Source organism: Rhinoraja longicauda, chromosome 38, assembly GCF_053455715.1.
Source record: "Rhinoraja longicauda isolate Sanriku21f chromosome 38, sRhiLon1.1, whole genome shotgun sequence".
NCBI lineage: Eukaryota > Metazoa > Chordata > Chondrichthyes > Rajiformes > Arhynchobatidae > Rhinoraja > Rhinoraja longicauda.
This window is the reverse complement of record NC_135990.1, coordinates 4,288,851-4,313,413: the sequence shown is the minus strand read 5'-3', so window position 1 is coordinate 4,313,413 and position 24,563 is coordinate 4,288,851. Positions and strand designations below refer to the sequence as shown.

The following is a 24,563-nucleotide window of genomic DNA, read 5'->3' as shown; positions in this document are numbered from 1 at the left end:
AAGCGAGCGCAGGTGTTCAGCGAAGCGATCGCCGAGCCTGCGCTTGGATAGTCCGAGGGTCAGCAAAGAGGTGGATAGGAGTTCAGCACTGCTCTCAGGTTGGCTATGGGTTGTGGAAGTGCATGGTGTTTCTGGATTAATCAAGTAAGTGTTGAAATACTACACAGACGCACGTCTCCAGGTACAGCAAACACGTGAGTCTTTGTATCACAGTAGCTCCCACCATACGCAGGGTGATGACACCTACAAAGCTTGGGTGAACAGGGCAGCCACGGTGGCGCAGCGGTAGAGTTGCTGCCTTACAGCACTTGCAGCGCCGGAGACCCGGGTTCCATCCCGACTACGGGCGGCCGTCTGTACGGAGTTTGTACGTTCTCCCCGTGACCTGCGTGGGTTTTCTCCGAGATCTTTGTTTCCTCCCACGCTCCAAAGACGTGCAGGTTTGTGGGTTAATTGGCTTGGAGTAGGGTAAATTGTCCCTAGTGTGTGTAGGGTAGACAATAGACAATAGGTGCAGGAGGAGGCCATTCGGCCCTTCGAGCCAGCACCGCCATTCAATGTGATCATGGCTGACCATTCTCAATCAGTACCCCGTTCCTGCCTTCTCCCCATACCCCCTGACTCCGCTATCGTTAAGAGCTCTATCCAGCTCTCACTTGAATGCATCCAGAGAATTGGGCCTCCACTGCCTTTTGAGGCAGAGAATTCCACAGATTCACAACTCTCTGACTGAAAAAGATTTTCCTCATCTCAGTTCTAAATGGCCTACCCCTTATTCTTAAACTGTGGCCCCAAACTTTGGCCCTAAACTTAGGCTTGGTAAATGTTTTTAAAAAATGCCCCTAGTGTGTGTAGGATAGTGTTAGTGTTCGGGGGATCGCTGGTTGGTGCGGACTCGGTGGGCCGAAGGGCCTGTTTCTGCGCTGTATCTCTAAACTAAACTAAACTAAACTGACCGTCCGAGAGTCTTGTGGATCTGAAGAAGGGTCCTCGACCCGAAACATCACCCATTCCTTCTCTCCAGAGACGCTATCTATCCCGGTGAGTTACTCAGCTTTTTGTGTCCATCTTCGGTTTAAACCAGCGTCTGCAGTCCCTCCTTGGTGGGCCGAGAAGGCCTGTTTCCGGCTGTATATATATGAATGATATGATATGATATGGTCAACTCTCTGTGGTGCCTTTAAGACCTTTGTCTGGCAGGGTAGGGACAGGCCGTTGTGTTTTGTGGCAGAGCGTGTGGCAAGAGGAAGCTAACACAAACAGATAAAAATCAATTTTCATCTTCCTGGGGCTTCAGAACTGTGTTCCATTTTTCTTTTCCCAGCATCTGAGAAATAGTCATGTTCTTTGTCCAATTTGTACTTATCCGCGCAAGTCCTTGATAGGTCTATGGCTGCAGGAAGATCGATCCCATGCCTCTGACTGTGTTGCTGCTATTTTGTTCCCCCCATTTCACCGTCTGGCAATTTCCAGTTCTGATGGGAGGAGCGTAATTGATCGTGGCGCCCAGCGTGAGGGCATGGATTACCTGCGCACACTGCCCGGCTTCCTGGAGACTCCTAGGTCAAGTTGCATAGGAAGAAACATAGAAAATAGGTGCAGGAGTAGGCCATTCGGCCCTTCGAGCCTGTACGCACCGCCATTCAATATGATCATGGCTGATCATCCAACTCAGTATCCCGTACCTGCCTTCTCTCCATACCCCCTGATCCCTTTAGCCACAAGGGCCACATCTAACTCCCTCTTAAATATAGCCAATGAACTGGCCTCAACTACCTTCTGTGACAGAGAATTCCACAGATTCACCACTCTCTGTGTGAAAAAAAACGTTCTCGTCTCGGTCCTAAAAGACTTCCCCCTTATCCTTAAACTGTGACCCCTTGTTCTGGACTTCCCCAACATCGGGAACAATCTTCCCGCATCTAGCCTGTCCAACCCCTTAACAATTTTGTAAGTTTCTATAAGATCCCCCCTCAATCTTCTAAATTCCAGCGAGTACAGATGCTGGTTTAAAACCGAAGGTGCTGGAGTAACTCAGCAGGACAGGCAGCATCTCTGGGGAGAAGGAATGGGCGACGTTTCGGGTCGAGACCCTTCTTCAGACCCGGTCTGACACGTCACAAGAGATGCTGCCCATCCCGCTGAGTTACTCCAGCACTTTGTGTCCATCTTCGGTGTATAAATCAGCATCTGCAGTTCCTTCCTGACAATAGACAATAGACAATAGGTGCAGGAGTAGGCCATTCAGCCCTTCGAGCCAGCACCGCCATTCAATGCGATCATGGCTGATCACTCTCAATCAGTACCCCGTTCCTGCCTTCTCCCCATACCCCCTCACTCCGCTATCCTTAAGAGCTCTATCCAGCTCTCTCTTGAAAGCATCCAACAAACTGGCCTCCACTGCCTTCTGAGGCAGAGAATTCCACACCTTCACCACTCTCTGACTGAAAAAGTTCTTCCTCATCTCCGTTCTAAATGGCCTACCCCTTATTCTTAAACTGTGGCCCATTGTTCTGGACTCCCCCAACATTGGGAACATGTTTCCTGCCTCTAATGTGTCCAATCCCCTAATTATCTTATATGTTTCAATAAGATCCCCCCTCATCCTTCTAAATTCCAGTGTATACAAGCCCAATCGATCCAGCCTTTCAACATAGACAGTCCCGCCATTCCGGGAATTAACCTAGTGAACCTACGCTGCACGCCCTCCATAGCAAGAATATCCTTCCTCAAATTTGGAGACCAAAACTGCACACAGTACTTTGCTTCTGCAATGGGATAGCTCCCCTCGGACTAGCATGAGCCCGGTGGGCCGAATGGCCTCCTAGTATAGTTACAAGGCATGAGGTAAATCAGAAAGACCCCTCACCTTGCGCAACAAATAGTAATTTAATTCTCTTCACCATCCTGGTAACCCACGCCATAACTTTGCAAGGATTTACAGTACTCCTTTCTTACAATACTCTTGAGAGAATGAAGCTGTACAAAATTAATACATTCTTATTATCAAGCTCTGCGCTGTTATTTCATTGTGTCTTCCCTTCATTCTGGATGCAGGAGAAAAAACTAATTATTAAATAGCGAGCACCTTCAAACAATTAGAATTCTTTGCCTAGGCTGATATCTTTGTGTTTCCCATTAAATGGAAGCTAAAGCCAATTAGAATGGACAGTTTTTTTTTTCAATACACGCAAACGGAATTGTAATCTCATTACATTGGACCTTCACCTTCCTGTTTGACTGCAGCATTGTTAATTAAGAGATGTGGGGAATATGGAGATAAAAATAAGTGTATGTTTAGACTGGTTCATGAAATGCTTGGGAATGGATGGAGAAGGCAAGGCAAGGCATTGAAGGCAAGACAAGGCATTGAAGGCAGGGCAAGACAAGGCATTGAAGGCAAGGCAAGGCATTGAAGGCAGGGTGAGGCAAGGCATTCAAGGCAAGGCAAGGCATTGAAGGCAAGGCAAGACAAGGCATTGAAGGCAACGCAAGGCATTGAAGGCAGGGCAAGGCAAGGCATTCAAGGCAAGGCAAGACAAGGTATTGAAAGCAAGGCAAGGCAAGGCATTGAAGGCGAGGCAAGGTATTCAAGGCAAGGCTCTCTCACCCTGGCCACAATCTCTTTGAAGCACTTCCCTCTGGAAGGCGACTCCGGACTGTCTAAGCAGCCACAGCCAATAGCTCTACTCAATAACCAAAAGTCTGCAGTCTCTTTTTGCTCTGGATTATTTCACTCACATGTTTAAACCGTAATGTTGTATTCGTAATGTTTTAATGTTTTATGCTTTATTCTTAATTGTTTACTGTATGTTCGTGTTGTTACTTGCGAGTGGAGCACCAAGGCACATTCCTTGTATGTGCACATACTTGGCCAATAAACATATTCATTCACTCATTCATTCATTCATTCATTGAAGGCAAGGCAAGGCAAGGCAAGACATTGAAGGCATGACAAGGCATTGGAGGCAAGGCAAGGCATAGGAGGCATGACAAGACATTGAAGGCATGACAAGGCATTGAAGGCATAACAAGGCATTGGAGGCAAGGCAAGACATTGAAAGCAAGGCAAGGCAAGACATTGAAGGCAAGGCAAAGCAAGACATTGAAAGCAAGGCAAGGCAAGACATTGAAAGCAAGGCAAGGCAAGACATTGAAGGCAAGGCAAGGCAAGACATTGAAGGCATGACAAAGCATTGGAGGCAAGGCAAGGCAAGGCAAGGTGGATAGTTGGATAGGATTACAGGTACACCCATGTTCTTACCAGGTGATGGGTATTTGGAATGAGCTGCCAGAGGAGATGGTAGAGGCAGGCACAGACCAACAATTGAAAGACACTTGGACTGGTACATGGAAAGGAAAAGTTCAGAGGGATATGTGCCGAGCTGAGGAGGAAAATGGGACAAGCCTCGATGGGGCATCTTGGACAGCATGGATGAGTTGGGCTGAAGGGCCTGTTTCCGTGCTGTATGACTCTGTGACTTCACAACACATCATTGACTACATGGAGAGGAATAATTTAGAGGGATATAGACCTCGTTTAGGGGGGAAATGGGATGTATAGTTGGGGGATCTTGGACAGCATGGATGTGTTGGGCTGAAGGGCCTGTTTCCATGCTCTGTCACTCTATAAGATCATTGACTACATGGATAGGAATGGTTTGGAGGGATATAGCCCTCGTTTAGGGGGGAAATGGGACAAGTGTAGTAGGGGCATCTTGGATAGCATGGATAAGTTGGGCTGAAAGGCCTGTTTCCATGCTCTGTCACTCTATAAGGTCATTGACTACATGGATAGGAATGGTTTAGAGGGGTTATTGACCTAGTTTAGGGGGAAATGGGACACGCCTAGATGGGGCATCTTGGATAGCATGGATTAGTTGGGCTGAAGGGCCTGTTTCTGTGTTGTATGGCTCCATAACTCCATGGCTCCACTCCCCCTTGGCCGTGAGGAAGCAGCTTCCTTGACAGCTTTTCCTCAGCGGAAGGACAACGATTGTGCAGGTGCCAGAGTGGGAAGTCTAGACTGAATCCCGGTCTCTTCCCCCACTGAAACAGGATGCAAGGCGAGCCACTGACTGAAGGGATGTGTCATCTGCGGACAAACCCTTCAAGATCAGACCTTCCCACCCTCATCTCCTGGGGCCAACGTGGGTGGTTCTCCATTACGACATTGTTACAGATAGATAACAGCGTGAAGGGCTTGAAGCATATTTAAATTGACTCATCTAGACGAGCTAAATGAACTATTAGCAGATTAGCATGCTGCTATGTTGGGAATGAGGGGAGCTGTAAAGCTACACGCTTAACCGAAAGAGACTTGCGTTGTTATACATTTAGCCGAGACGAGCTTCTATCGAAACAAATGAGGCAGATGTTGGGTTTTAAAAAGCTGAACACTTGACTTGCAAACCTCACAGTGTAGCAGAGCGAAACACCACGAATCAGAACTCTGCCAAACTAATTTCCAACATTTTAACACCCCGCGTGTTTGGCTTTTGAGTCATAAGTGATAGGAGCAGAGTTAGGCCATTCGGCCCATCAAGTCTACTCTACCATTCAATCATGGCCGATCTACCTCTCCCTCCCGACCCCATTCTCCTGCCTTCTCCCCTTAAGACTGGATCGACTGGGCTTGTATACACTGGAATTTAGAAGGATGAGAGGGGATCTTATTGAAACGTATAAGATTATTAAGGAGTTGGACAAGTTAGAGGCAGGAAACATGTTCCCAATGTTGGGGGAGTCCAGAACCAGGGGCCACAGTTTAAGAATAAGGGGTAGGCCATTTAGAACTGAGATGAGGAAAAACATTTTCAGTCAGAGAGTTGTGAATCTGTGGAATTCTCTGCCTCAGAAGGCAGTGGAGGCCAATTCTCTGAATGCATTCAAGAGAGAGCTGGATAGAGCTCTTAAGGATAGCGGAGTCAGGGGGTATGGGGAGAAGGCAGGAACGGGGTACTGATTGAGAATGATCAGCCATGATCACATTGAATGGCGGTGCTGGCTCGAAGGGCCAAATGGCCTCCTCCTGCACCTATTGTCTATTGTCTATTGTCTAACCCCTGACACCCGTACCAATCAATAATCTATTTGCCTCCGCCTTAACAATATCCACTGACTTGGCCTCCACAGCCTTCAGTGGCAAAGAATTCCACAGATTCACCACCCTCTGACTGAAGAAATTCCTCCTCCTCTCCCTCCTAAAAGAACGTCCTTTAATTCTGAGTTCATTCAGACTCTCCCACTAGTGGAAGCATCCTCTCCACATCCACTCTATCCAAGACTTTCACTATTCGGTACGTTACAATGAGGTCCCCCGAAGGCGAGGTGCTATGAAGTCTGAGGCTGCTGATAGACCAGTAACTTTAAATGTAGGTGTCGGAAAGAAATCTGCAGATGCTGGTTTAAATCGAAGGTAGACACAAGATGCTGGAGTAACTCAGCGGGTCAGGCAGCATCTCTGGAGAGAAGGAATGGGTGACGTTTCGGGTCGAGGTCTCGACCCGAAACGTCACCCATTCCTTCTCTCCAGAGATGCTGCCTGACCCGCTGAGTTACTCCAGCATCTTGTGCCTACCTTCAAATGTAGGTGTTTGGATTGCATTGTCAGTACAGGGGGGTGGATATAATTATGATAGTAATATTTTAAAAGCATTTAGATGGACACAAAAATGCTATATGTGGAAACGAGGAAGTGTGAATGCTCGTCATAGAGTCACAGAGTGATACAGTGTGGAAACAGGCCCTTCGGCCCAACCTGCCCACACCGGCCAACATGTCCCAGTTACACTAGTCCCACCTGCCTGCGTTTGATCCATATCCCTCCAAACCTGTCCTATCCATGTACCTGTATAACCGTTTCTTAAATGGTGAGATCGTCCCAGCCTCAACTACCTCCTCTGGCAACTCGTTCCATACACCCACCACCCTTTGTGTGAAAAAGGTTACCCCTCAGATTCCTATTAAATCTTTTCCCAAAATGTTCTCGGTGAAAACCTAGGCGGGTCACCCGTCCAAACTCTGCACAGATAGGTTCTGCCCGTGGTCAGGATCGAACCCGGGCCTCTGGTGCCGCAAGCGCTGTAAGGCAGCAAATCTAACCGCTGCCCCGTCGAACGACCGTGAAACTCCACACCGGCAGAGCTGGAGGCTGGGATCGAACAATGGGTCATCAGAGCTGCGAGGCAGCATGTCTACAAGCTAACATGTTCTGTTAATAAAAGACCAAGCGGCCCCCAACTAATTTTCTCTCCAGAATCCGTTCTCGGAGGCTGCGGGAGCGGCTGCGACTCGCCTTAGGCTCGGGCCGCGTGGATGCCGACATCGGGAGCTCCGGCAGCGGCAGCGTGTTCGCCCGCCCCGGATCGCGGGGCTTGGGTCGGCCCGCCGCGGACATTTCACCGTCCGGCGCGGCCTGAAATAGGCCACGGAATTTTCTCTGCTCGGCGGGGGCTTCAATGTCGGGAGCCCCGACCGCCCCGACTTGCAGCGGGGCTTGGGTCGGCCCGTTGCGGACATTTCACCGTCCGGCGCAGCCTGGAACATGGCAACGACAACAGCCTGACCGCAGGAGAAGACGGCAGGGGAAGAGAAAAGACATTCTGGCCTTCCATCACAGTGAGGAGGGGACTGGAGGAGACTCACTGTGATGGATGTTTCTTTTTGGGGGGTTTTGTGTTGGTTGGGGTTGTGTAATTTGCTTATTTTATTGCTCTTATTGTTGGACTGTGGGTGACGAAATTTCGTCCAAAAAACTTGTTTTTTGGATGACAAATAAAGATATCTTGAATCTTGAATCTTGAATCTTGAATCTTGAATCTTATATATTTTTTCCCCCCACCGATTCCCCTCTCCCTTTCCCAGTGTGAATTACATTAAGAAAGTTGAGGTGTTTTCTTTTTGATTACCTGAAACCGGAAACTATTGCCTTTACGCGTGCAGCGTAGGTTCACTAGGTTAATTCCCGGAATGGCGGGACTGTCGTATGTTGAAAGGCTGGAGCAATTAGGCTTGTATACACTGGAATTTAGAAGGATGAGGGGGGATCTTATTGAAACATATAAGATAATTAGGGGATTGGACACATTAGAGGCAGGAAACATGTTCCCAATGTTGGGGGAGTCCAGAACAAGGGGCCACAGTTTAAGAATAAGGGGTAGGCCATTTAGAACGGAGATGAGGAAGAACTTTTTCAGTCAGAGAGTGGTGAAGGTGTGGAATTCTCTGCCTCAGAAGGCAGTGGAGGCCAGTTCGTTGGATGCTTTCAAGAGAGAGCTGGATAGAGCTCTTAAGGATAGCGGAGTGAGGGGGTATGGGGAGAAGGCAGGAACGGGGTACTGATTGAGAGTGATCAGCCATGATCGCATTGAATGGTGGTGCTGGCTCGAAGGGCTGAATGGCCTACTCCTGCACCTATTGTCTATTGTCTAAATGAGGGCTGGAAAATTCCTCATATGATTGGCTATTTCTCTCCCACCCCCCCCCCTCCCATCCCTGGAAACATAAACTCAAGCAGAACTTGTGAAATTAACAATAAATCACCCTAGGATCTAACAAATTGGATCCCGGACGGGAGATAATTTAAAATACGAACTCATCAAGGATCTGGGAACTAGGTGCGATGTTGAACGCAGGCTTGGAGTGCCACACAGATGACTGATTTGTGACCGGCAGTCACGTAAAGACATGCTCAGAGGGTTAGAAGCCATTCAGTCACAGGATAGTTAATCTGTGGGACAAGGACATAGCTGCAGAATCAAAGGACGTTCTTGTAGGAAGGAGATGAGGAGGAATTTCTTTCGTCAGAGGGAGGTGAATCTGTGGAATTCTTTGCCACAGTAGGTTAGTATGGGCATCAGGGGTAATGGGGAGAAGGCAGGAGAATGGGGTTAGGAGGGAGAGATAGATCAACCATGATTGAATGGCAGAGTGTACTTGATGGGCCGAATGGCCTAATTCTGCTCCTATCACTTGCGACCTAACTGATTGGCACAGAGGGCTGTGGAGACCAATTCAGTGGATATTTTTAAGGCAGAGATAGATAGATTCCTGATTAGTACGGGTGTCAGGGGGAAGGCAGGAGAATGGGGTTGGGAGGGAGAGATAGGTCAGCCGTGATTGAATGGCGGGGTTGACTCGATGGGCCGAATGGGCTAATTCTGCTCCTATAACTTGTGAACACGTGTGCTGTAAACTCCACTGCAGGATGGCAGCCTCTTAGTGGATACTGCCTTCTGTTGCAAATGGTTGCCTCAACTCATTTAATGTGTGCTCCCCTGACATCACAGTCCAAGGTCACTAAGATACAAGATCACAGAGACACAGAGATACCAGGCCCCCATGCTATGCATCCTCCCACAAACCACTCACTTCAGTGCCTTGTGTGGAAAGGAATTGCAGATGCCGGTTTAAATCGAAGATGGACACAAAATGCTGGAGTAACTTAGCGGGACATGCAGCATCTCTGGAGAGAAGGAATGGGTGACGTTTCAGGTCGAGACCCTTCCTCAGACACTGCAGAGGAACTGAAAATGTTGGTTAACACACAAAAGGACACAGAGTGCTGGAGTAACTCAGCGGGTCAGGCAGCATCTGTGGAGAACATGGTTTGGCGACGTTTTGGGGTGAAGTCTGAAGAAGGGTCTCGACCCGAAATGTCGCCCGTTTCGTCTCCCTATAATGCGTCTCCCCAGAGATGCTGCCTGTCCCGCTGAGTTACGAAAGCTTTTTGTGTCTGGCTAGGTCTCGCTTGTCTGCCTTGGCACTGTGTACAGAATTAAACATCTCTAAAAGAATGCAGAAAGAACCCATTGTAACTCCTGCCGTTTGTCTGGATCTGCCCTGGGAGAGGACAGTGGGAGATCAAGAATCGGAGCTAATTTGGACATACTGTGACATCAATATTATCAAAACGTCACCCATTCCTTCTCTCCAGAGATGCTGCCTGACCCGCTGAGTTACTCCAGCATTTTGTGTCTATCTTCACTATTTAATAATCTAATTTTCCTGGAATGGCGGGACTGTCGTATGTTGAAAGGCTGGAGCGATTGGGCTTGTATACACTGGAATTTAGAAGGATGAGGGGGGGTCTTATTGAAACATATAAGATAATTAGGGGATTGGACACATTAGAGGCAGGAAACATGTTCCCAATGTTGGGGGAGTCCAGAACAAGGGGCCACAGTTTAAGAATAAGGGGTAGGCCATTTAGAACGGAGATGAGGAAGAACTTTTTCAGTCAGAGAGTGGTGAAGGTGTGGAATTCTCTGCCTCAGAAGGCAGTGGAGGCCAGTTCGTTGGATGCTTTCAAGAGAGAGCTGGATAGAGCTCTTAAGGATAGCGGAGTGAGGGGGTATGGGGAGAAGGCAGGAACGGGGTACTGATTGAGAGTGATCAACCATGATCGCATTGAATGGCGGTGCTGGCTCAAAGGGCTGAATGGCCTACTCCTGCACCTATTGTCTATTGTCTATTGTCTATTGTCTATAATCCTGGGGACCTGCCGATTCCAAAGAATTCACCAGCCATTATTTTGACAAAAGGCGTCTAATATTACATGCATTTATCACGCAATAAGAACAGCGGAGCTTGGTGATCATGGAGTGAATCCATTCTCTGCTCTCTTTGCTAAATAGCATTAATTATTTTCCAGGGATTTTCGTTTGAGGTACTTTGAGAGGAAATGTTTCTTAGATAATCTTTTTTTAATTATCTGTTCATTTGTACCTTCTGATGGAGATTGTGCATTAAATGGCATTGAACGCGAAATGAGTCTACACAGTCAGATGGTTGAGAGTGCAGAAGGCAGAATGAATGACAGTTACAAATCTCCTGCACAGATGTTACGTGAGGGGAAATGGAACCTTATTGTGGAAATAAAGGGCTTTGTTTTCATGAACGTTGCAGGCTTCTGGATATGAAGCTATCACTGTTGAAATGCTACGGCAGAACCAAAAGCTGGCTGATTATTCAGCATGGAGGATAGACACAAAATGCTGGTAGACACTAAATGCTGGAGTAACTCAGCGGGTCAGGCAGCATCTCAGGAGAGAAGGAATGGGTGACGTTTCGGGTCGAGACCCATTTTCAGACAAGACATGAGGCTAAGATGACATCCACCAAGCTAGATGATACATACATACATTAACTGGGACTGTATTTCACAAAATGCTGGAGTAACTCGGCAGGTCAGGCAGCATCTCAGTCTGAAGAAGGGTCTCGAGCCGAAACGTCACCCATTCCTTCTCTCCTGAGATGCTGCCTGACCCGCTGAGTTACTCCAGCATTTTGTGTCTGCAGGCAACTGAACCATCCTACCACAACCAGAGAGCAGTGCTGAACTACTATCTGCCTCATTGGTCACCCTCAGACTATCCTTGATCAGACTTTGCTGGATTTATCTTGCACTAAATGCTATTTCCTTATCATGTATCTATACACTGTAAATGGATCGATTGTAATCATGTGTTGTCAGTTGTACAGGGCCTTGGTGAGACCGCACATGGAGTATTGTGTACAGTTTTGGTCTCCTAACCTGAGGAAAGACATTCTAGCCTTAGAGGGAGTACAGAGAAGGTTCACCAGATTGATCCCTGGAATGGCAGGACTTTCATATGAAGAAAGACTGGATAGACTCGGCTTGTACTCGCTGGAATTTAGAAGACTGAGGGGGGATCTTATTGAAGCATATAGAATTCTTAAGGGGGTGGAGAGGCTAGATGCGGGAAGATTGTTCCCGATGTTGGGGAAGTCCAGAACCAGGGGTCACAGCTTAAGGATAAGGGGGAAGTCTTTTAGGACCGAGATGAGAAAACATTTCTTCACACAGAGAGTGGTGAGTCTGTGGAATTCTCTGCCACAGAAGGTAGTTGAGGCCAGTTCATTGGCTATATTTAAGAGGGAGTTAGATGTGGCCCTTGTGGCTAAAGGGATCAGGGGGTATGGAGAGAAGGCAGGTACAGGTTACTGAGCTGGATGATCAGCCATGATCATATTGAATGGCGGTGCGTACAGGCTCGAAGGGCCGAATGGCCTACTCCTGCACCTATTTTCTATGTTTCTATGTTTCTGCTGACTGGTTAGCAAGCAATAAAATCTTTTCACTGTACCTCGATTGTTGAACTGCGGGTAATTTTTCATTTCACTGCACATTTATGTTTGTGTGACAAATAAATTGACTATTGACTATATTGTCTGAGTCTGAAGAAGGGTCTCGACCCGAAATGTCACCCATTGATCAGTCTGAAGAAGGGTCACCCACTCCTTCTCTCCTGAGATGCTGCCTGACCCCCTGAGTCACTCCAGCATTTTGTGTCTACCTTCGATTTGAACCAGCATCTGCAGTTATTTTCCTACGCAAAATGCTGGAGTAACTCAGCGGCACAGGCAGCGTCTCTGGAGGGAAGGGAACGGTGACGTTTCAGGTCGAGACCCTTCTTCAGACTGCAGTGTGTACGTTCAATGTTTTGGATCTGGCCACCATGAAATGCCAGCCTCATGTGCTGCCCAATCTAATTGCCCTGAGTTTAAACTTTAGAGAGACAGCGCTGAAACAGGCCCTTCGGCCTGCCGGGTCCGCGCCGACCAGTGATCCCCCCCCGAACACTAGCACTACCGAACCCGGGTCTCTGGCGTTGTTAGGCGGCAGCTCTACCGCTGAGCCGCTGTGCCACTCTTAACACACTCGTGATGGCACGGTGGCGCAGCGGTAGAGTTGCTGCCTTACAGCGCAAGAGAACCCCATTCCAATCCCGACTACGAGTGCTGTCTGCACGGTGTTTGTACGTTCTCCCCGTGACCGCGTGGGTTTTCTCCGGGTGCCCCGGGTTCCGCCCGAATTCCAAAAACGTGCAGGTTTGTCGGCTAATTGTCTCCTGTAAGTTGGCCCTCGTGTGTGTAGGATAGAACTAGGGAGTGGGTGGTCGCTAGTCGGCGTGGACCCAGTGGGCCGTTGGGCCTGTTTCCCAGACATCTCTAAGCTAAGAAAGAATGACCAGGATGGGACAGTTCGTTGATCGGCCATAATCGAATGGTGGAGTAGACAAATTGGGCCGAGTGGCCTGATTCTGCTCCTATCACATAGAAACATAGAAAACATAGAAAATAGGTGCAGGAGTAGGCCATTCGGCCCTTCGAGCCTGTACGCACCGCCATTCAATATGATCATGGCTGATCATCCAGCTCAGTAACCTGTACCTGCCTTCTCTCCATACCCCCTGATCCCTTTAGCCACAAGGGCCACATCTAACTCCCTCTTAAATATAGCCAATGAACTGGCCTCAATTACCTTCTGTGGCAGAGAATTCCACAGACTCACCACTCTCTGTGTGAAGAAATGTTTTCTCATCTCGGTCCTAAAAGACTTCCCCCTTATCCTTAAGCTGTGACCCCTGGTTCTGGACTTCCCCAACATCGGGAACAATCTTCCCGCATCTAGCCTCTCCAACCCCTTAAGAATTTTATATGTTTCAATAACATCCCCCCTTAGTCTTCTAAATTCCAGCGAGTACAAGCCTAGTCTATCACTTATGACCTTAAGACTATTCCATGCTTTAATTGTGCGAGGGAAGAAAGAATTGGGGTACACATCTGTCTTGATAGCCCTTGTCCCGTATTAATAGGGTTGCCAACTTCCTCACTCCCGAAGAAGGGTGACGTCACCGCCCCGCGCCCCACCTGTCCTCGCCCAGCCAGCGGCCACGTGCTCCCGCTCCACCAATGGCGGCCGCCAATGATCCATGTTATTAGTAGGGTTGGCATTAGTGAGCATGGATCAGTCTGAAGAAGGGTCTCGACCCGAAACGTCACCCATTCCTTCTCTCCCGAGATGCTGCCTGACCCGCTGAGTTACTCCAGCATTTTGTGAATAAATACCTTCGATTTGTACCAGCATCTGCAGTTATTTTCTTATACTTATGACCTTATGATCTTCTGACCTAATGTGAAAGGTAGGGTTGCCAACTTCCTCACTCCCAAATACGGGACAAGGTGACGTCACCGCCCCACCTGACCTCGCCCAGCCAGCGGCCACGTGCTCCCGCTCCACCAATGGCGGCCGCCATTGGTGGAGCGGGAGCACGTGGCCGCTGGCTGGGTGAGGTCACGTGGGGCACGGGGCGGCGACGTCACCTTGTCCCTTATTCGGGAGTGAGGAAGTTGGCAACCCTACTAATACGGGACAAGGGCTATCAAGACAGATGTGTATAGCAATTATTTCTTCCCTCGCACAATTAAAGCATGGAATAGTCTTCACCCTACGTTAGTTACTCAACCAGACGCAACTAAATTTAAGGCAGCTCTTCTTCTCCAAGAAGAACTTCGCGCTTAAGTCCATACTCAGCCACCTCCAGTTTAAATTGCATTTGGAATATTTTGGAGGAACCGAGAACCAAGGGCATTTATTCACAAAATGCTGGAGTAACTCAGCGGGGTCAGGCAGCATCTCAGGAGAGAAGGAATGGGTGACGTTTCGGGTCGAGACCCTTCTTCAGACCGAGGGCAAGTCCCCTTACGGGACGAACTAATTTAGCCCAAAAACATGGGGATGTCCCGGCAGGACTTTCATGTGAAGAAAGACTGGATAGACTCGGCTTGTACTCGCTGGAATTTAGAAGATTGAGGGGGATCTTATAGAAACTTACAAAATTCTTAAGGGGTTGGACAGGCTAGATGCAGGAAGATTGTTCCCGATGTTGGGGAAGTCCAGAACAAGGGGTCACGTTTAAGGATAAGGGGGAAGTCTTTTAGGACCGAGATGATAACGTTTTTTTTCACACAGAGAGTGGTGAATCTGTGGAATTCTCTGCCACAGAAGGTAGTTGAGGCCAGTTCATTGGCTATATTTAAGAGGGAGTTAGATGTGGCCCTTGTGGCTAAAGGGATCAGGGGGTATGGAGAGAAGGCAGGTACGGGATACTGAGTTGGATGATCAGCCATGATCACATTGAATGGCGGTGCGTGCAGGCTCGAAGGGCCGAATGGCCTACTCCTGCACCTATTTTCTATGTTTCTATGTTTCTAGCACGGGACAGATGGCAACCCCTGGTTAAAAAAACGCGAGCCAACCCGCCCCAGTATTTGAAGCGACTTCAATCACGGGTTGGAGAGGTTTTAGTGAAGGCTGGGCCCGGTCACCATGGCAACTGAGAGACTAGAATGAAACAAAACACTGGCTGCTGGAAATTGCACAGCGGGTTACCCGACGGTAATGGAAATCATATCTCCAGCAATCTCTTGCCAAGGCTGACGGCACAAAGACCAACAGGGATTTACTGAGGTGAGGCACCTCTTGTTTTACATCCTCCCTTTTCCTCTTTGCAGAAACCAGGAAGCAATGCATTTTTGCTGGGGTGTTGTGCGTTATAATAAATTGAATTTTCCCATGATTTTAATTTTCTCCAAGCGACTACATCGACAGGTGGTTGGGATACGATACGATGCGATATAGAACTTCATTTATCGCAGGAGGGGAAATCGATCTGCCAACAGGCATCAAAACACACAACATATAGAAGCATAGAAACATAGAACATATAAAGTAGGCCATTCGGCCCTTCGAGCCTGTACGCACCGCCATTCAATATGATCATGGCTGATCATCCAGCTCAGTATCCCGTACCTGCCTTCTCTCCATACCCCCTGATCCCTTTAGCCACAAGGGCCACATCTAACTCCCTCTTAAATATAGCCAATGAACTGGCCTCAACTACCCTCTGAGGCAGAGAATTCCACAGATTCACCACTCTCTGTGTGAAAAAAAACTTTCTCATCTCGGTCCTAAAAGACTTCCCCCTTATCCTTAAACTGTGACCCCTTGTTCTGGACTTCCCCAACACCGGGAACAATCTTCCTGCATCTAGCCTGTCCAACCCCTTAAGAATGTTGTAATATCGACAATACACACCGTACACACAATGCCTGAAACATGAAACGATAAGTTAGATAAGGGAAGATAGGCACAAAAAGCTGGAGTAACTCAGCAGGACAGGCAGCATCTCTGGAGAGAAGGAATGGGTGACTTAGATGGACAATAGACAATAGGTGCAGGAGGAGGCCATTCGGCCCTTCGAGCCAGCACCGCCATTCAATATGATCATGGCTGATCATTCTCAATCAGTACCCCGTTCCTGCCTTCTCCCCATACCCCCTGACTCCGCTATCCTTAAGAGCTCTGTCCAGCTCTCTCTTGAATGCATTCAGAGAATTGGCCTCCACTGCCTTCCGAGGGAGAGAATTCCGCAGATTCACAACTCTCTGACTGAAAAAGTTTTTCCTCATCTCAGTTCTAAATGGCCTACCCCTTATTCTTAAACTGTGTGGCCCCTGGTTTTGGGCTCCCCCAACATTGGGAACATGTTTCCTGGCTCTAATGTGTCCAACCCCTTAATAATCCTATATTTTTCAATAAGATACATAGATACATAGACAATAGGTGCAGGAGGAGGCCATTTGGCCCTTCGAGCCAGCATTGCCATTCAATGTGATCATGGCTGATCATCCACAATCAGTACCCCGTTCCTGCCTTATCCCCACATCCCTTGATTCCGTTAGCCCGAAGAGCTCTATCTAACTCTCTCTTGAAAAAATCCAGTGAATTGGCCTCCACTGCCCTCTGTGGCAGAGAATTCCACAGATTCACAACTCTCTAACCAGTCTGAAGAAGGGGCTTGACCCGAAACGTCACCCATTCCTTCTCTCCAGAGATGCTGCCTGACCTGCTGAGTTACTCCAGCTTTTTGTGTCTATCTTTGGTTTAGACCGGCATCTGCAGTTCCTTCCTACACAGTTAGATAAGGGAGGAGGGTGGGAAGGATTTTAACTCGACAGGCTATTGGGAGACTGATGGGCAACTGGGCTGGCATGGGCGTGGTGGGCCAAAGGGCCTGTTTCTGTGTTGTGTTGTGGGCTCTGTTCGCAAGTTGGTCAATCGGTTGCCTTGAACAAAGTGCAGAAAGCGTTGTTTCTGCAGGAGGACTTGAACAAATTGGGTAATGAAATGGTGGAAGCAATGCAGCATAGCAAAGTGTGCAGTCATTCACTTTAGTTCAGTGTTTAGTTTAGAGACACAGCGCGCAAACAGGCCCTTCGGCCCACCGGGTCCGCGCCGACCAGCGATCCCCGCAAGCTAACGCTATCCTACACACACTCGGGACGATTTACAATTTCACCGAAGCCGATTAACCTACAAACCTGCACGTCTTTGGAGTGTGGGAGGAAACCGGAGCACCCGGAGAAACATAGAAACATAGAAACATAGAAAATAGGTGCAGGAGTAGGCCATTCGGCCCTTCGAGCCTGCACCGCAATTCAATATGATCATGGCTGATCATTCAGCTCAGTAGCCTGTACCTGCCTTCTCTCCATACCCCCTGATCCCTCTAGCAAAAAGGGCCACATCTAACTCCCTCTTAAATATAGCCAATGAACTGGCCTCAACTACCTTCTGTGGCAGAGAATTCCACAGACTCACCACTCTCTGTGTGAAGAAATGTTTTCTCATCTCGGTCCTAAAAGACTTCCCCCTTATCCTTAAACTGTGACCCCTGGTTCTGGACTCCCCCAACATCGGGAACAATCTTCCCGCATCTAGCCTCTCCAACCCCTTAAGAATTTTATATGTTTCTATAAGATCCCCCCTCAGTCTTCTAAATTCCAGCGAGTACAAGCCTAGTCTATCCAATCTTTCCTCATATGTAAGTCCCGCCATCCCAGGGATCAATCTGGTGAACCTTCTCTGTACTCCCTCTAAGGCAAGAACGTCTTTCCTCAGGTTAGGAGACCAAAACTGCACACAATACTCCAGGTGCGGTCTCACCAAGGCCCTGTACAACTGCAGCAGAACCTCCCTGCTCCTAAACTCAAACCCACGCAGGTCACGGGGAGAACGTACGAACTCTGTACAGACAGCGCCCGTAGTCGGGATCGAACTTGGGTCTCTGGCGCTGTAAGGCAGCAACTCTACCGTGCCGCCCTGAAGTGCCGCACAGATTCCTCCTCGTCTCCTTTCTGAGGGCGCGTTCTTTATTCTGAGGCTGTGCTCACTGGTCCTAGACTCTCCCATTCGTGAAAAGACCCTCCTCAGATCCACATCCAACTGGGTCTTTCCCATGCACTGGGGAAAGAAGCATTTTCTAAGCTGAATGGCTCAATTGCACAGTGGCATCTCTGACAGATCCCACACCAGAGTACCGGTGAGATTTTCTGGAGTACAATACGATCCGATTAAGCTATTATCTTGCGTACAGGGGAGTCCTAGTGTGTCTTGGCTTACGGCAATGACAACTGTTGAAATTCGGCTTTATCTTAAAAACGCAAGTGTCACAAGCTATATAATGTGATATATTACAAACTGTTGCTTCCTAACTTTGGTGATACATGCTCTTCAATGCTTTATAGTTCCTGCACGAATACATTTCAAATAAGCTTTTGGGATTAACTGAGTCACTGAGAATTAAATCAGAAAAGCATGTAGGAGTGAAATAATATAGAGATTACGAAAGTCAGATTACCAACCTGCAAAGGGACTTTGATTATGTGAAAGAACTCCATCAGTATCTGTGGGCATTTTATGAAAACATTCTCTGAATATCAGAGACACACGGATCTGCAGATGCTGGAATCTGGAGCTGGACACATGGTGTTTAGTAGAGGGGGAAACTGCAGGAGAGAGAGAGGGAGAGAAAGATGGAGAGACAGGGAGGGGGAGAGAGACGGGAGGGGGAGAGATGGGCAGATGGAACAGGGGCAGAGAAGGAGAGAGGGAGGGAGAGGGGGGAGGGAGGGGGGAGAGAGAGGTGGGGGGGAGAGAGAAAGGGGGAGAGGAGAGAGAGAGTGGAGGGGAGAGAGAGAGAGAGGTGGGATTGAGAGGGAGAGAGGTGGGATTGTGAGAGAGAGGGATATGAGTGTATGGAATTGAGAGAGTGAGAGAGAGAGAGAGAGGGAGGGAGAGATATGAGTGTGCGGGATTGAGAGAGCGAGAGAGGGAGAGAGAGGGAGGGAGGGAGAGAGAGGGAGAGAGAGAGAGAGAGAGAGAGAGAGAGAGAGAGAGAGAGATACGAGTGTGTGGGATTGAGAGAGAGAGAGAGAGAGGGGGGGAGAGAGAGAGAGAGAGAGAGAGAGAGAGAGATGTGTGTGTGGGATTGAGAGAGCGAGAGAGAGAGAGAGAGAGAGAGAGAGAGAGAGAGAGAGAGAGAGAGAGAGAGAGAGAGAGAGAGAGAGAGAGGGAGGGAGGGAGAGAGGGATATGAGTGTGTGGGATTGAGAGAGGGAGGGAGAGAGAGGGAGGGAGAGAGATATGAATGTGTGGGATTGGGAGATGGAGGGAGAGAGAGAGAGGGAGGGAGAGAGGGAGAGAGGGAGAGAGAGAGGGATCACTGATTTAATTCTCAGTGACTGAGTTAATCCCAGTGTCTGGGGTTGAGAGAGGAAGGGAGAGAGGGATAGAAATGTGTAAGATTGAGAGAGCAAAAGAGAGAGAGACAGAGAGGGAGCGAGGGATATGAGTGTGTGGGATTGAGAGAGGGAGAGTGTAGTGAGAGTGAGAGATGACGTCTGGCTTCAGAGAGCTAAGGTAGTTCGGACTTGCGTAGGTTCATTGACTTGAAGCAAATAAACGCAGCACATTAGACAGATCAACACGTGCCCACATTCTATTCACAGTTGATAGATGGGGGAGGGACGATGTGTTTATTGGAATCCTCTCTGCAGTTGACAACATTTGCAGCGGCCCAGAGATGCACAATCAGATTAGCTTAATTTCAAGAGGGAGATGGTGCTTAGAATTCAATTTGACTTAAATTACAGATGGCTCGGGCTTGTGTCTGTTGCCATGGGTAGTGTGATACCTATCGGAGTCTTCAAGAAAATGCAATCAGTTTATCCGCAGGAGAGTGGAGTGGAGGTTATTTTAAGACAATTTACTGAAAGTATAATATGAATAACCTGGGTGATAAACTGATGGCTCGGAGACATAAAGCTGGAGTAACTCAGCGGGACAGGCAGCATCTCTGGAGAGAAGGAATGGGTGAAGTTTCGGGTCCAGCCCCTTCTTCAGAATGGTTAGGGATTACCCCTAAACAAGTCTGAAGAAGGGTCTTAACCCGAAACATCATCCATTCCTTCCCTCCAGAGATGCTGCCTGTCCCGCTGAGTTACTCCAGCATTTTGTGTCTATCTTCGGTTTAAACCAGCACCTGCAGTTCCTTCTTACACACATGTTTGGGAAGAGATATTTCCCACCTTCCTTTCGTTGCCCCTTGTCAGTCTCGGCTCGGTAGATAGATCTCGGAGAAAGCCCAAGCAGGTCACGGGGAGAATGTACAAACTCCGTACAGACAGCGCCCGTAGTCGGGATCAAACCCGGGTCTCCGGCGCTGCATTCGCTGTAAGGCAGCAACTCTATCGCCGCGCCACCGTGCCGCCCGTACCTATTCCTCGTGTGTATTTGGCAGTTTTACGTGCGTGTATTGCGATCAAAGATTGTACAACATTGTTCCCAAGAAGTGTCTCTCTTCATCGAACAGTGAGGCAGGAGAACGGGGGTGAGAGGGAAAGATCGATCAGCCGTGATTGAATGGCAGAGTAGACTTCATGAGTTCATAAGTGATAGGAGCAGAATTAAGCCATTCGGCCCATCAAGTCTACTCCGCCATTTAATCATGGCTGATCTATCTCTCCCTCCTAACCCCATTCTCCAGCCTTCTCCCCGTAACCTTGAAGGGCCGAATGGCCTAATTCTGCTCCTATAAGTGATGAATTGATGAAAAGAAGGTAAAGCAAAAACACTCAAGTAATCACGTATAGTTTAGTTTAGAGATACAGCGCGGAAACAGGCCCTTCGGCCCACCGAGTCCGCGCCGACCAGCGATCCCTGCACACTTACACTATCCTACACACACTAAGGACAATTTACGATTTTACCAAGCCAATTAACCTACAAACCTGTACGTATTTGGAGTGTGGGAGGAAACCGGAGCACCCGGAGAAAACCAACGCGGGTCACGGCGAGAACGTGCAAACTCCGTACAGGCAGCGCCCGTGGTCGGGATCGAACCCGGGTCTCTGGCGCTGTGAGGCAGCAACTCTACCGCTGCGCCACCGTGAAAAGACAATGAAATTCAAGACAATGTGGCAGAAATTTGCACAGATAGGGTAGAATGATGAAGGATTTGTCTTCTTTGAGTTAACCGGACCAGTCTGCAGTGTTATCCATTAGCTTTTTATCAAGCTGATATTGAACTCAATTAAATATTGCCTAATCAGACTTGCAAGAACAGTTTTTAAAAGAAAAACATCTAAAAACCATACACTTTAATATTTAAAGATAAGATCAAACTTTGTGTAATTGGATTTTGATTGATAGAGATGCTCCATTATGGCAAACTTATTTTTCCCCTCGGTCCATAATTGATTTCTGATTGCATTTAAATCAGCGCTGGATTATAACTGAGAACTGGAGCAAGCAATGGAACATTCTAGTTGGACATTCCACCAGGCACTTCTCTCTGGCCAGCACTCCGGAAACAGGAGTCTCTGCCAAATATACCATGTTGGCTCAGCGGTAGAGTTGCTGCCTTACAGCGAATGCAGCGCCGGAGACCCGTGTTCCATCCCGACCACGGGCGCCGTCTGTACGGAGTTTGCACGTTCTCCCCGTGACCTGCGTGGGTTTTCTCTGAGATCTTCGATTTCCTCCCACACTCCAAAGACACACAGGTTTGTAGGTTAATTGGCTTGGTGTACATGTAAATTGTCCCAAGTGTGTGTGTGTAGGATAGTGTTAATGTGCGGGGATCGCTGGTCGATGCGGACTTGGTGGGCCGAAGGGCCTGTTTCCGCGCTGTAGCTCTCTAAAGAAAACTAACGAACCACAGTAGGCTGTAGGTTTCCACCCACACTCCAAAGGCGTACAGGTTTTGTCGGGTCTGAAGAAGGGTCTTGACCCATTCCTTCTCTACAGAGATGCTGCCTGTCCCGCTGAGTTACTCCAGCATCTTGTGTCTGTCTCAGGTTTTTAGGTTAATTGGCTTTGGTTAAAATTGTAGATTGTCCCCTAGTGTGCTGGGACCGCTGGTCGGTGCGGACTCGATGGGCCGAAGGGCCTGTTTCCGCGCTGTATCTCCCTAAAGACACCACGTGAAGGCATGATGTTGTTGCTTGGAGTATGACTACGGGTGCTGTCGGTACGGAGTTTGTACGTTCTCCCCGTGACCTGCGTGGGTTTTCTCCGAGATCTTCGGTTTCCTCCCACACTCCAAAGACGTACAGGTATGTAGGTTAATTGGCTTGATAAATGTAAAAATTGTCCCTAGTGGGTGTAGGATAGTGTTAGTGTGCTGGGATCGCTGGGCGGCACGGACTTGGTGGGCCGAAAAGGCCTGTTTCCGGCTGTATATATATGATATGATATGATATGATATATATATTTTTAGAGATACAGCGCGGAAACAGGCCCTTCAGCCCACCGAGTCCGTGCCGCCCAGCGATCCCCGCACATTAACACTATCCTACACACACACTAGGGACAATTTTTACATTTACCCAGTCAATTAACCTACAAACCTGTACGTCTTTGGAAAGTGGGAGGAAACCGAAGATCTCGGAGAAAACCCACGCAGGTCACGGGGAGAACGTACAAACTCCGTACAGTACAGCACCTGTAGTCTGGATTGAACCTGAGTCTCCGGCGCTGCATTCGCTGTAAGGCAGCAACTCTACCGCTGCGCCACCGTGCCGCCCGGAGGGACCAGAGGCACCACTGTTCCCGTTGTTCCAGATGTCGACTCTTATACATCGGCGAGACCAAAAGTAGACTGGGCGATCGTTTCATTGAACACCTTCGCTCAGTCCGTCTGGACCTACCTGATCTCCCAGTTGCTAAACACTTTAATTCCCCTTCCCATTCCCACACTGACTTTTCTGTCCTCGGTCTCCTCCATTGTCAGAGTGAGGCCAAACGCAAATTGGAGGAACAGCATCTCATATTTCGCTTGGGCAGCTTACAGCCCAGTGGTATGATTTTGATTTCTCTCACTTCAGGTAGACAATAGACAATAGACAATAGGTGCAGGAGGAGGCCATTCTGCCCTACGAGCCAGCACCGCCATTCCATGTGATCACGGCTGATCATTCTCAATCAGTACCCCGTTCCTGCCTTCTCCCCATACCCCCTGACTCCACTATCCTTAAGAGCTCTATCTAGCTCTCTCTTGAATGGTAGCCCCGGCATTCCCTCTCTCTCCATCCCTCCCCCACCCAAGTCGCACCAGCTTCTCGTTCTCACCCAACAAACAGCTTACAACGACCCGTTGCCTTTATCATCGTTACTTTTTTGCAGATCTTTCATTCATTGTTCTTTATCTCTCCACATCACCGTCTATATCTCCCCTTTCCCTTGTCCCTGACCAGTCTGAAGAAGGGTCTCGACCAGAAACGTCGGCCATTCCTTCTCCCCAGAGATGCTGTCTGACCCGCTGAGTTCCTCCAGCTGTTTGTGTCTATCTTCGGTGTAAACCAGCACCTGCAGTTCCATCCTGCACACCACAAAATCAGATACTGCCTCTGTAGTTCCGTGAGAGGGAAGCCTGTTGGTGTGAATACTGTTAGCACATTGCTATAAATGCATGTTTCTGCTCGAGAGGTGAAACTGAATTCTTATTTATATTTGGCCACTATATGAGGTGCAATATAAGTGTAAACTCGCTTTTGTAATCAGGTTTGCGTTGTTGTTGCTTGTACATCAATGGCTGATCCCTTCCTTGTGTCCACCAAGAATTGGTGTGTTCATCAGAGATTTTAGAAGGATGAGAGGAGATTTTATCGAAACGTATAAGATCATTAAGGGGTTGGACACGTTAGAGGCAGGAAACATGTTCCCAATGTTGGGGGGGGAGTCCAGAACCAGGGGCCACACAGTTTGAGAATAAGGGGTCGGCCATTTAGAACGGAGATGAGGAAAAACCTTTTCAGTCAGAGAGTTGTAAATCTGTGGAATTCTCTGCCACAGATGGCAGTGGAGGCCAATTCTCTGAATGCATTCAAGAGAGAGCTAGATAGAGCTCTTAAGGATAGCGGAGTCAGGGGGTATGGGGAGAAGGCAGGAACGGGGTACTGATTGAGAATGATCAGCCATGATCACATTGAATGGCGGTGCTGGCTCGAAGGGCCGAATGGCCTCCTCCTGCACCTATTGTCTATTGTCTATTGTCTATCTCCGTGTGGTCTGCTCTCCCTCACACGCTTGTTAACACAAACTTGGGTGTCCCACTGTCACCTTACAATTGGGACATTGTACAGCAACCCCTTGAGTTACTAAAAACAGGTCTTTGGAACTTGGAAGGAAACTGGAGACCCGGAAAAAAACCAAGGCAGCTGGTCAGGATCGAGCTCGGGCCACTGGAGCAGAGATATGGCTGGTCTCTCTGCATCATCGTTGTGCCATCACAAAACTTGGAATCAGAGGCGAAGAAATTGATGTGTTTATGAATGTGGGGAAGTAAATCTACTGACAAAAGTTTACTGCAAAATCAGAGATTTGTTTTAATGAGGTTTGTTTTAAGCCTTCCG

At 48.4% G+C, this 24,563-nt stretch overlaps 1 protein-coding gene across 9 annotated transcripts in view; it reads left to right on the top strand.

The window, feature by feature from the left end:
- Nucleotides 1-24,563, top strand: part of LOC144610988 (CUGBP Elav-like family member 4) — a 588,785-nt gene that overhangs the window by 201,204 nt on the left and 363,018 nt on the right. For 2 of the 9 annotated variants that reach the window (XM_078430066.1, XM_078430063.1), the window contains exon 1: nt 15,194-15,277. The exons of the other annotated variants lie outside the window; for them this stretch is intronic. The gene's annotated coding sequence lies outside the window, so the exon portion shown is untranslated. Of the gene's footprint in view, nt 1-15,193; nt 15,278-24,563 lie in introns of those variants that run through there. 9 annotated transcript variants of the gene reach the window in all.